Source organism: Aythya ferina, assembly GCF_964211825.1.
Source record: "Aythya ferina genome assembly, chromosome: 9".
In the NCBI taxonomy this organism is placed as follows: domain Eukaryota; kingdom Metazoa; phylum Chordata; class Aves; order Anseriformes; family Anatidae; genus Aythya; species Aythya ferina.
Genome location: NC_140305.1, coordinates 17,430,477 through 17,443,810, shown reverse-complemented (window position 1 = coordinate 17,443,810; position 13,334 = coordinate 17,430,477). Strand labels below are relative to the sequence as shown.

Sequence of the window (13,334 nt, the reverse complement as noted above, 5' to 3'; positions counted from 1 at the left end):
GTGCTTCTTTCACTTTTGAAAGTGTTTTCTCCAGCAGCCATTGATGATGGTCTTGTAACGGGACTTTCCTGCATTTGATAGCCATTAATAACCTTCCCTGGTCTTCAAGAAAATTATAGTAGATTCTTGGAAAAAAATTTGAAAAGGTTTCACCAACAGCAGCTAGTTTTGTGTGTGGTTTTGTTGTTGTTTTTTTCTTGCAGTTTTTTTGTGAGGGGATAGTATTTGGGGGCTGGTTTTTTGTTGTTGTTTAGTGCAGGCAAAGTATGGAAACTTGTGTTATGCTCTGGGTCAGGAAGTCTCTACACTTCTCCCAGATGACTTCTGTTTCCTAAACCATCTGTGCCCACTTGAGTAGTAGAGCTTTTGTGCAACCTTACACAGCTAATGCATACTTGTACATACACACAGACTGGCACAGGACTGAAGCCTGAATCCATCTGTAATGACTTATCTGCCTGGATCAGGTCTGTCTTCTGTGGACTTCTCTCAGGTCTGTCCCAATGACTCAGTTATCAGTAGCACACTTTGCTGTTGGGTGGCCAAGGCCTTTTGATCAGAATTGCTATTGTAATTTCAGAAGCAGGCAGTAAACTCATACACTTACACGATACTAAATACCTTTTGGATTTTCAGTGTTTGCTAAATGGCACCTTTTTTTTTTTTTTTTTTTTTAAGACTAAGTAGCTAATTAAATGGCAAGGCTAAGTGCTGTTTGGTGGGCCACTGGTGTAGAGTCACCCTAGGTTAGGCAAAGGAACTGTTCCTACAAAGCAAAGTAGTCTAAGCCATGGGCCTGCTCCCACCGATCCTGATGTGAATGTGTTCTGTTAGAATAGGAGCTGAATCAGATTTGTTACCCAAGACAATGTGGCTAATGACGCTGTAAGAGGCACAGACTCCTATCTCATAAAGTGCCCCTCTTGTGAGGATTCTAGACTGACTCCGTTAACATTTTTCAATTTCTGTTCTTTAAAGCCAAAGATAAGTAAGGAGGATTCAAGTGATTTTCAATGGAAATTCCCTAAAATTAACTGAAGAAGCTTAAAAGATGCATTTTTCTCTTTTAGTTTGTGTTTACTTCCATTTTCCCTTGTGGATACCTTGTTTATTTTTTAAATAAATAATCATTTTAAAGCAGCGTAAATAAATTGCAAAATGTGCTCCAATGGGGTGGATAAATATATTCCATCTGCTGGGGAGTGATTATTAAATAATTCACAAGTGGCAAACCCAGGAGTGGTTATCCATTTTCCCCTCATTCATGGGTAATTTTTTTACATCCCGTAGGAGCTAATTATGTTTTCTTTGTACATAATGTTTAATAATTTTTAAAAATCTGGCACTAACCCCTCCATCTCCAGATTATTCAGTTTTTCCAAAATATTTGTGCATGTGTATGCACGTAGGTGTTGGCAGAAGATGTTTGTTACCTTTCTTTCTTCCTTTTTTTTTTGTGTTGAGAAGGTGAGCATTGATGTCTGAAATGAGACAGGGAACTGAGAAGCAAGTTTCCTTGTGTTGAAGGAGTTTGCTCCTGCACAGATGTGGATGGGACCCATCCCAGCTCTGTCCCTTGCATTGGGGGTCAGTGTGACCTCAGGTCTGACAGCAACGTTTGGCTTGTACTTCCCCCTCCCATTGCTTCCTATTCATATGTCTATAACAAGCTGTAGGGCATGCATGCGAAGGACCCTGTTGTCTTTTCCTCATTGTTAGGAAGAGCTTGGTTATCTTTTGAAGCTCCAAGAGTGAGCCTAGCAAACCCAGCTTGTGCATAAGCAGTGAGTGATTACCAGAAAAATGCTTGAGCCAAATCACACCCGTGGAAAAATTGTCACCGGTATATGAATTGGTGGGCTTGGAGCTGAGCTGTTTTGCTCAGGTCAGACTCATTCTGGTAACTAGTAAGCCCAGAGGCTTCACGTATGAGCTTCGAGCAGGCAGGGAGGGTGGCTGGAGTGAGGATTGGATGAGGCTGGCACGTAGCAGGAGGTTGCAGAGTCAGCAGCTGGCACCTCCAGAGCTGTATCCCGTTTCAGCAAGGTTCATGTTCCCGTAATTGCGCCTGCGTCACGGGGCAGGAGGCAGGGGACCACCATCCTGTCCTGGTGCTGGTGCCCAAGGTCCTGTGGTTGCAGCTGGGCTGTACCCCAGGCTGGAGGCAGATGTTTGCAGTTAGAGGACAATCGCTATCTTGGTGCTAAAATGTGCAATTAGCCACAGGAAATTCTTTCCTCAGCTGATGAAGACAGGAAGGTAAAAGTGTCTCTTAAAGCTTTCACTGTTTTTCTAGGGAGTTGAGTAAATCTGGCTGCCCTCACGGTGGGGAACAGCAGTACAGCTTCCAAGCAGGTAATGCTCTCTGCTGCTCTCTTGCAACATGGCCAAGTGTCCGTGCTGTCAGCCAGGGAGGAACAAAACCCTCTCACTGAAAGGCAGAGCGATGTTTTCTTTTTCTCCCCCCCTTTTTCACATTCCCTGTAGGCATACGCGGCCTCTGGGTTTCAGAGGCAGCTGTGTTCTGTGTGGAGCAGCAGCAAACAGCTTTTCCCTGGGACAAAGAACAGACCCCAACAATTTGGTTTTGGCTAAGATTTCCAAATGATTCTTGACCTGGGAACTCCTCCTTTTGTTACTTTGCTAATCCCCTGTCTTAACTGGGAAATAGTCTTTGGAAAGAAATATAGTCTGGGTGTGAATTATCAGGACCTTGAACATTTTGTTTGTTTTTGAAGAAAGGCTCTTTCCTTCCCAAGGCGCTTCCCAAGTTCATATTCTATACAGCTCTATCATAGTCAAAAGTGGTCAGAGCAGCATTTCCCATGACTGCTGTCTGTGTAGAGCATGAGCTTTCTGCCCTGTGCATAGTAATGAAAAGCTGCAACTGCTGAGGGTGGTTCTGACTCCGGGCTCCCTTCCCCATCTCATTTCCTGCTCCAAATGGTCACTAAATTTCACTCCTGGCAATGATGCTCCAGGATGGAAGAGCACAGCAAAGCCAATATCCAGGTGACAGAATTGTGGCAAGAGAACAAACTAAATGTGAAGTCCTGGAGCAAACGAACAGTGTGTTCAGCACTGTTCTCTGCAGATGTATGAAAGAGGAGAGGCTGGGACGATGAACTGAGGTGTGTCAGCTGGGATGCCAGCTGCAGGAAAGGTGGTGTGAACACAGGGTTTGCTGAGCTGCTTTGACTTAAAGGAACTGGAAAAGAAAGCTGAGGACTGGAAGGGTGTTTGAAGGATATGGCTGGAGTTGGGAAGTAAAAACTACTGCCATGCTGGCTCTTCTGTGCCCGAGGCTCATCATTACATCAGGAGTTCTCCGGTCATACCAGGCGGGAGACACCTGCATTCTGCTTGCAGACCTGGGCTGCTGGCACTTCCATTTAATCCTGCGTTCCTCTGTGTCCTTGATTGTAACTAGGGCTGAGCATTGTCCCTTGAAAGCAGCAGGGAGAGAGCAAGCGCTCAGTTCTCTAGAAAGCTGAGCCCAGAAGGTAGAGGTTTCTGTGATGCTCTTTCTTCTCACCCACACGTGCTGCTTCTCTCCCTGGATCTTGCTGTCTTCAGGTCACTGCTCCCTCTTCTCCTATGAATTTTCTGCCTATTCCGGTGATCCCGTTGCTGCTTTTGCCCCCTGTCAAGTACTTGGTGAGAGAAGTGATTGATTCCCATGGCAAGTTAAGTCGTAAGGCAGAGCTGGGAAGATGGCTGTGGCTCCCTGGCTTTGTCCCACACATCCTCCAGCTGCTTCACGCTGCCTCTTTGCCATGGCAGTGCTGACAGCACCTCTGCCAAAACGCACACTGAAGGCACTGCACTGGAGACTCCTGCAGCAGCACAAACATCCTCGGTACTGACACAGAGCCCGTCCACCGGGCTGCGATGTGGTGCGGCGTGTATTACAGTGTGCTGTTAAGAAAACTGCAGTTGCCAAATGTTTCTGTTTTTATATAAAGCTATTCCACCAAGGCTGTTATCTCATTTTTCTCTGGTGCTGAGAAAAGTGGTTGAATCAGACGAGAGACCTTGTGGGTGGAATACATTATGTCCAAAAATCAATCATAAGGTAAGGTAGGAATAGAATTGAGTTTATTTACAGTCCGTTGACTTTTATAGTTAGCACCATTTATTAGAGAAGATGAAGAAGAAGAAGAAAATTAAGCAGAGGGCAGGGAAATGTTTCTTTGTGATATTTTTGTGCTTGGCAATGAAAAGAGATGTGTGTACGAGCTGACAATTTATCTTCTGCCCTGAAGAGAAATGACTTGTTCTCAAATGGGCATGAAATGAAATAGTGCAGAACACGATAGGAACTTTTCTGCGTAAATGGGTCAATTTCCTGTCATTCTCTCGATAATTGTATGTAGAGCACACTACGCTCCAAACACTGGCAAATGTGAATCTTTTTTTTTTTTCCTCCTGTTATTTTACTCCTCTTGTAAATGGGTGGAAAACATATTCCAGTGCTGGCACTATTATAATCAGCTTTTGCCGGTGGCTAATAGCAGTCCATTTTCAGTGAATGCTTATTACCTCCAAGCAGTCCAAGACACTACATAATAACCCAGCACTGTGTAGATTGGTACCGCTAGGAACAAGATGTAGTTATAGGGACTCTATTGCAAATGCCCCATCACAGCAGGAAATTCACTCATCCCTTTATCTTCTCTTTCCTAATTGCAAAATAAGCCGTGCTGTAGCTGGGGAAGGAACCTTGTTTGCTTTCTGAAACTTTTTCCAGTGTGGCTGGGGGGTTTCTGCCTCGCTGTTAGCAGATTTTTGCATTTTCATCCACTGCCAGGAGGTCTGGCTGTTACCAAGGAGGGCATGGATTCAGGGCAGATTCAGGGAGGGCTGAGCTGATGATTTTACTTTGGCTGTCATTAATTAAAAATAACAGAAGTGCTGTAACAGGTGTTCAGTGGGTGATGATTATGGCCCCTGTGGCAGCTTGGGTAAATCACACTGGTAAAGGTTCGTATGGTGACAGAGCCTCGTGAGTACCATTGAACCTCAATCTGAGGAAGCCCTTAGGAAAAGATGGCAAATGTTTTATAGGGTTGGCCCCAAGGGCCTGGATTCTGGCTGTGGGAGCATCTGGATAAATCCCAAACATTTGATTTCAATAACCTTCCTCCCTCTTAACTCCAAGCTAAACAAGATCTAGACTTATCTAGCCCATCTCATCATGCATGGCGTTATGCTCCTATTTGGAGGTTAGAGGAAGGATAAACACAATCCTGGTCGGAGGACTGCAGATACCTGAGCTGTGACCGCATCATTTGATGGGGCAACACAGCCAGTGTTGATCAAAGTGAAGACTGAAACCTCTCCAGTCATTCAGGGACACGTACTTAAAATTGCAAAAGAAATAGATTTCAACTGAAGTTGGTTGGGAATGGATGCTTTCACCCCGCTTACCCCCTTCCCGCAAAAGGGAAAATCACATGTTTTGAAGGATGGAATCTCAAAGCTTGGAAATAAAACCCCAAGAACAGAGTTTTTTTTCTTTTCTCCCCACGCTTCTCAGAAGAATGTCAGGATCAGATATTTCCCATGGAAATTTCCATTTGGAATGGGAAGTTCAGGGCATTTCTGAAGCTATAATCAAAATATTTTCACCAGCCCTAACTACGTCCCATTAGGGTCAGCATCAACTTAGTCCTGTGGATGTGGAGCAGGTTTCACTCCAATAAAGGTTGGACTGGGTCACAGCTTTGAAGAAAAAAATAAAACAAATGAAACTTCAAGATAAAACTAATGGCTTTTTAGGTTTATAAGCCCCAAATTTCTGTACCACCCTCCCCACACATGCACACTGGGACAGGAAAATGAAAGTTTCTAGTAGGTGTCCGTAAGATCAGACAGGCCTATTTGTCTTTTACGTATACTCTTGATGCAAATGAACTGGAAATAAGGATACCCACAGGACAGATCTTCAATAACTTCTGCCTGCTATCAGGAGAGGAATTCATGTAGCAAACCCACTCTGTGAATCAGCAGTTGCTGAAGTATGCTTATGATGGCTTTATGCAGTCAGCACTGCTTGACTTATGTGCACGGCTCCTGACTCCATGTGAGCCATGAGGAACTGGAAGCAAATGATCTCTGACCTCCAGCAGGAAGCAGAGCGAAGTCTGTTCTGTTTATTCCACCTGTTTTTGGAAACTTGCAGCCCTGAAGGACTGGTACAGAAATCTGTTATGCTCAGGAACTCAGTTTGGAGGGGGGGGGATAGGATCGGCCCACTGTAAAAGCCACCAGGGGAATTGGGTCAGAATTCGGCTATGCTGCTGCTTTGACCAGAGAATAAGATCTAGTGACTCTTACTTGGAGCGAAATGAAAAGATCAAGGGCTGAATTAGTCATTTTCCCCATGTTACATAACAATATTTTAGCAAACATTCTTCTCCCTGAACGTTTAAATGCATTGCTTGAATAATCACTGAAGACAATGTGGTAATAATATATTCCTTATGTGTTGGAGGCAAAGCATTTCTTCTGGTTTTACTTTTATAAAATGTATTAAACAACTTATTTTTTGTTGTTGTTTACACGCAGGGAGTTTGGGGGGGGGGGGTGCTTTGTTTTTTACTGTTGTTATTCCTTTAAGGGAGCACATTTTTTGTCTGTGATTCAGCGACAACTGGATTTCTATTAAATGGGTCTGATGCCTGTGGTGGGATTCATCCCAGATAACTTCATCTAGCTGGAAGCTGCATACTTGGTCGAACATGCACGGCTCTTAGGAGTGAGGGTGGAGGCCTGCTGGCAGCTCTCAGGGAGGAATATTTTAACCAGCCCTACCTACAACCCTCTTGCAATCGCCCTGGTGTCGGTGTCACCTTTGCTTGGCGTATTTAAGGCAAACCCCATCTGAGTACCTAGAAAGTAGGTTTTCTTCCACCTATAGCTCCTGAGTGGCCTGGTTGTTTAGTCATGCTCTAATTCACCCTCGTTTCGGGGCTGACTCCACCAGAAAAGGCAGCTCTGACCACTTTCTTTGAAGGCACAGCCAGGAAAAGAAAGTGGAGGTGTGGTACGCCCAGAACGTTTTATGAGATTTGTGTGGTTAGGAAGCAGTCCCTAGAGGTGGCTGACCTGGCCTTTGAAACCTCATCAACTGGAGGGCAAAACCTCCCCAAATCTACCATTTCTTGGAGGTGTGGGGGAGATGAGCGGAGAGGCTGCCTGGAGGAGAGGGTCTTGCTGATGCCAGCATGCAGAAAGCACCCTGGGATGCGCAGGGGGTAGGAGGGACCCTTGGGAAGATGTGGGTCAGGAACGACCCTGGCTCTTGTCCTTCTGCCACAGGCTCCCAGCCTGCTCCAGCTCTCTGTTTAGAAAAGTACAGGGTTAATGTTGCTGACTGCAAAAGGAGGTGAACGTGGATCTTGTTCCATGGTGAGTACCACGATGGGGGCAGAGGTACACGATGCCACCTGTAGGAAAAGGGGGTCGAAAAGGAGTGGCAAGATCACTTTGTCTAGCCAACCAGGAGGGATTCTTATTGTTAGACACAAATCTTACTGGGTTTGAAAAATCCGGATTTAAAAAAAGAAGCCTGTATTAGCTCCAGACAGAGATGCATCCTGTAATCATGGAAATTTTCTGTTTTACTGCTGGCTTTGGGAGGAAATTCTGGTTTTCGAAGCTACAACATGACTGATAGGTTTTATTTGTATTTTTGAGAATTGTTTTTTTTTGTTGATGTACTCCCATGACTCAAATCCATTTGAATTTTTCCCTCTGAACCATGCGTTTGTATGCCCTGGCTAGCCTCGCGTTGCATTTGATATTCTGGCATTGGGCAGTGGAGGATGGAGAAGTGTTTTTCCACTGCTACCACAGCGGTCTTCAGCTTAGTGTTGTAAAGCACGACTCTTTGCACAATCCACCATGCTCAGTTATGCTCTGTCACTCTCCAGGAGAACCAAGCACAGGGATTTTGATCCACTGAGGCCAGCACTGCTGAATAAAAGCACGGCAAAGAGAGGCGCAAGCCTAACCTCTTGCTTTGACATCTCTCTGGCCTGAGAAAGAGGTTCCTCCTCCCAGCCTGAGTATTTTTTTTGTGCTTAGGGTGGGGTCTCTCCTTTAATAGCATAATTAGGGTAGGGGATTTTCACCTACCCACAGACCCTTCCCACATTTGGACTGTTCAGAGCAGTGACCTAAATAGAGATTATTTAGGGCTGGTTTTGAAGGGAGAGTTAGCTTCCAGCCTGTCCCCCTGCACTGCAGGGTGCAGATGGCTGATGGAGGTAGCTCTCGCTTTCTCCTGGGTAAGCATTTCTGCTTTGCATAGGTAAATATTTGCTGGGCCAGAGAGAGACAGGCAGAGGAATTGATGCTATGGCTGTAAGGTTAAGCTGTTTGCTGGAGAGAGGACACCAGCCCTCCAGGCTCGCTCTAAGAACATGCTGCAGACCCAGCTCTGCAAACGAGACCCCCAAGGGCACGCTCCATTTATGACTTGTCCCCAGCCAGCACTGAACCATCAGCGCGTGAATGGTTGCGCGAATGCCTGGTGATGAAAAATGGAGGCACCTCGGGGACTTCATTGAAAGCCTGTGTGTTTTCCCTCCCTGCCATCTGCACCGGCTCCCCGGGGGCTCCGAGAGCTGAGCCTGTGAGCTGCCTCCTTCCTTCGGAGCGAGGCGCTCCGGGACATCCTCCCCGTGCGAGGAACATCCTCACCACCGAGATGCTGCTGTGGCACCGGTACCCAGTGGGAACCCAGCCAGCTCATCCTGATGCCCAGGAAGGGATTGGAGCCTGCCTTGCTTTCTGACAACTCTGTTGCCTGTAAAGCTGGAAGGAATAAAAGCCTCGGCAGCTACTGTCAGCAGACCTGGCTCTGCACTTGTGTAAGTGGGTAGCATTTTTCATCTCCACGCTGTTTGCTTTAACATGTCAAACAGCTGGCATTTTTGCAAGGTTTCCCTAGCTCCTCCCTCCCTCTCTCCTTCCCTCCCCTTTTCTCCTGCCTCTATAAAATAATGCTGCTATAATCTAGTTTGACTCAGCAGGATCCTTTTCACGCTGGCTGATCCCCATATATAGGCATCAGTTCAAGGAGGTGCACCAGAACGCTGCAATATTTTCCCTAACATTTTGTTTAACCAGGATGACATTATTCAGACAAATTAATTCCTCCAAGACGTAAACTTGTTCTGACTGAGTGCTGCAGCAGCCTCCCTGAGAGCAACAAACCATGATCTGACATCTTAACAGCTCTCTACACGGTCAGGGGGAGTCGTACAGGAAAGATCTTCAGCTGTGCATATGTGCATGGTGCAGCTGTCCCTTTCTGTAGATAGATTGCTCTTCCAGCCAGGTTTGGGTAGAAAAACGACTTTTTTTGTTGTTGTTGTTTTTTTAAGTATATGGGATCTAACACACAAGCCATTTAGAAAACTATCCTGGCATACGAAAGCAGAAGGTAAAAGCTGCCTTACCCTCTGAAATCCTTTCCACAGATTTGAAAAATGGGGGGGTCCAGCTGTGCCACTCTTCTTCTGCTACACCTTGAGTTCATCTGGCATGTCTGAGGTAGCATATTGCTACATGGGACTCACAAAGCTCAGATGCACGTGCAGCTGATGGGTGCCCCCTGTATGTGCCAAATGGCAGCCCCTGTGAGAAGGGGAGAGGAAAACATCACCAGCCACTCACACGTCTGTCAAAAGAAGGAATTCCTGGTGCTTCACGGGCAGAAACAGTGCAAAGAGGTCCCAACATGGGACAGCTGTCCTGTAGTGCTGCTTTTACCCTGTGTGGGATGTATGGGGAAGTAAGCTACCTCAGGCCCTGCTGTGAGCACCAGCTCTTGGGGTGGTGTGGCCAGGCTGCAGGAACTGTGTTCAGCTGAGTTTTTCCGTCCTTGTTCCTTGGATGTCTTCCTGGTGTTTGAGTCGTATCATGTACCCTATAAAGTCTGTGCTCTAGGAGGCAGCTGGGAAATGACTTTTTCCTCCTCCTGCCCTTTGTTCCACCTAGCCCTGAGCATCGTTATGGCCATTCAGGTGCCTACCAGTTCTTTCCTTAGCTCCAGGATCCCTAATTCAGTCTGTGTGCTAGCTTTGAGCCTGCCAATGCTGCTGAAAGCTCCCTGGAGCAAGGAAATAGGAACGGTGGTTAAGGTAAAATAGCTGGAGCTCAGCTATTTGAACAGGGTCCTGGGTCCATATCTCACAGCTGGGATTCCTGCATTGAATTCTACTGCTGCTTTTTGTTTTTGTTGTTGTTATTGTTCAGCTTGAGTTGCTTCAGTATGCCTCAGTTTTTCCTTCCTGAGAAACGGGTTGGTGTTAATGAACTGCTGATTGAGATGTGCATGGAATGACTTCATGGCCATCCAGTCAGCTGAGCACTTGGGTCTGGGGGTGCTGGGAGCTTCTCCTAGCTGGTCTTCTCTTCTACACCTCGCTGTGTGCTAGTGTAGTCAGAGCAGCTTGGGGAAAATGTTTGTGCTGGAGCAGTGTGTTATTGACAGAGGCCATCGCTAGCCTCTTGGTACTCCAGCTTTAAATACCTTGATGTAGTATTATCACCATTAACTCAAAGCGAGTTAAGGTTACAGCAGACAAAAGTGTAACATCCAAAAGACACTGAATAATTCAAAGGGCTTATAACGCTGTAACTTACGGAGATGGAATTCCATACGCTTAAAACTCCCTTATGCTTAGATGAGTTTCAGAGGTTCCCCTTGCTCTGTATCAGCTGTGACAGATGCTTCCCATCTTTCTCCCTGGGGATCTTTCCATCTTTTTCTGGTTCTGTTTGTGAAAGGTCTTTCATCGGGAATATATCTTCTTTTGTATTGTAGTTTTACCTTTTGGTGAACAGTCAGCCTCCAAGCTCTCTCCCTTCTTCCAGCCATAGGATCATCTCTAATGATTTTGAGTCCTTTCTTTTTGGCAGAAGTAGGCTTGATCAGTAGCTTTGAAAATGCTGCCACTCAGACGTGTTTAACTACAGCTATCCCCTACACGATAGTAACCAGTGTTGGCTCTTTATTTTTTAGGGGCTTGTCAGAGTGATTAGCAAATGTTTTCCCTTACTACAGACAAAACACTTTTCTCCTGTTGAAGCAATTCTTAAATCTTTCTGCCAAACCTTCTACATGCTGAATTTTTTATTTCATGTGTGAAGTAGCTACCTCTCTTTATACAAACCTAGAAATGTCCTTAACTAATACAACTTATTAATGGTTTCTGCTTAAGACTCCTCATGACAGTACCCAGGCAGACTGAATGTCATCTTTTCTCCCAACAATGTCTTTGAGGCCAGTGTGACTGTCTCTACAAGAGAAAGAGACGTGTCCCTTCATGTGATAGTGCATGGCTAAAACTGATTTTTAGTGCTGTTCTGCAGAGCTGTTAAGCATTGAGTACTATTAGGCTTATCTGTAAGCTGTTGTTAACAATGCTGAAAAAAAATGCTGATGAAAAATAGCAGCTTAGTAAGATGTCAGTGGAATAGAGGCATGGACTGATGAATGTCCTGGGCTCGCTTGAGCAAAACTAGTTTAATACACCCAATAGGGAGGCCTTCTTTTCTTCCAGGGAAGAAAACAAGCATCTTCTGGCACACCAACTCTATCTATAGGTGGAGGCTCATCCTGCAAAGTGCCTTGCTTAGGAAGGAGCACAGCTTTCTATACAGCCGGCTAAGGAAGCCTTCCAGTGTTGGCTGATGCCAACCCTTGCAAAAGGCCTACTTGTAAAAGCCGGGAGGGAAGAAGTTGAAGTGGTTTTGCACCCAAGTTCAGTGTTGGTGGAAGAGTGGAATCCCCTATCTAGTCTGCTCTCCATTTCCTATGAGGATACTGAAAACCAAAGAGGATGAAGAAAGGAGCCAGAGGTGGGAGGAAAAAAATACTTGAAAGTGAGTTCAGACAGTTCAGCTTCCCAGAGGTGGCGTGATGTAATGTGCAAGGCGAGGTACTGGCTATTAAAGGAACAACTTTTATAGTGGTGAAAGGCAGAACAATGGTGGAAGCGGTAGCCAAACATTCACAGCAGAAATGAGACAAATAATTTAACAGTATGACCAGTTCCTACTGGTTCAAAAGGAGACTGGTAAGCGATAAGTCTTCATCTCTTGATGTTTTTAGACTAGGCCGAACGCTGTCATGGAATCCCAACTTAGTTCAACAGCTCTCGATGAATTTCTGCTGGAGCTGGAGTGATGGTTCTGGTCTGTGATGTGGAGGAGGTCCCGTGAGACGAGTGATGGATCTTTTGTCAAGAAGCTCAGCTTGCTGATGTTAAACCTGTAAAGCACTAAAAGTCTGAAGTGGATCAGTTGCCAGGGATTCTGCACAGAAACAATGCTGTGGTGGTGCCAAGGACCTCACAAACCGTGGAGCTGGTGTAGAAGGGGTGGTGTCTTGATTTCTTTTTGTACTCTTCCCAGAAGAGAGCAGAGAGCCCAGGGATGGCTGGAAGATGGGAAGCGTGCACATCATATGCTGGCAGGGTCCATGTGTCCTGTGCAGGGTGCTAGCTAACACGTTCCTCCTGTTAGACCTCTGCCATGGCAGGTCCAGATGTCATTAAATCCAGCTGATACCACCGAATGATGATGATTTACGGCCACTGGGGATTTGTCTGCCTTTGTTCAAGGAGCTCAAGAAAGGCACTTATGGAGATGGTGCTTGGAGTGGTCAGCCATCTAGGTCAGAAGAGGTAAAAGCTGATGTTTCCAAAAATTGGCCTTCTTTCTAGCCATCTTGGGATTTGACTTGAGAGGCTGTGGGCTGCTTTGTTTTATTCTTTTTTTTCTAACCTGCTGAACGTACCCCAACTCAAGCTGCAGGCATAGAATGTCTTTAAGACAAGACAGCTCAAATTAACTGCCCTAAAATGTAGAACACCCCGTCCCCAAGGACACTTTGCTGCGTGTGACTGTGAGCGATTAGCAGTTAAAAGGAAGGCTGTACCCAAAGTGAATTACTTCACACATCAGGCCTTGAAAAGATCAGCTCTACACCCAGCTGTAATGCTAGGGATGCCAGAGAAACAGTGGAGTTTAAAGTTCATAGAAGCAGAAGAATTGAATTGGAAAGACAGGTCTTTGGTATCCAGGCAGTATTTTCTCACCGGCAGATCTCAAAGCATTTTCCAAAGCTTGGTAAGAACAAGGATACGTAGGGTCAGATGAACCCTGGAGTGAGTGCAAGGTTTTCAGTCACGCATTCCAGATCTCAGCTCAAATATTTTTGTGTTGGGTTTCTTTCAGAAAAGTACAGAGAGACCCTGGAGCCAGAAATACTGTATAAAAGACACAGGATAATTAGCAGCCTCCTGGAAACATAT

General features: G+C 45.7%; 1 protein-coding gene across 26 annotated transcripts in view; it reads left to right on the top strand.

Annotated features, from left to right (window-relative positions):
* Positions 1-13,334, top strand: part of LPP (LIM domain containing preferred translocation partner in lipoma) — a 381,557-nt gene that overhangs the window by 335,278 nt on the left and 32,945 nt on the right. The window lies entirely within an intron of this gene.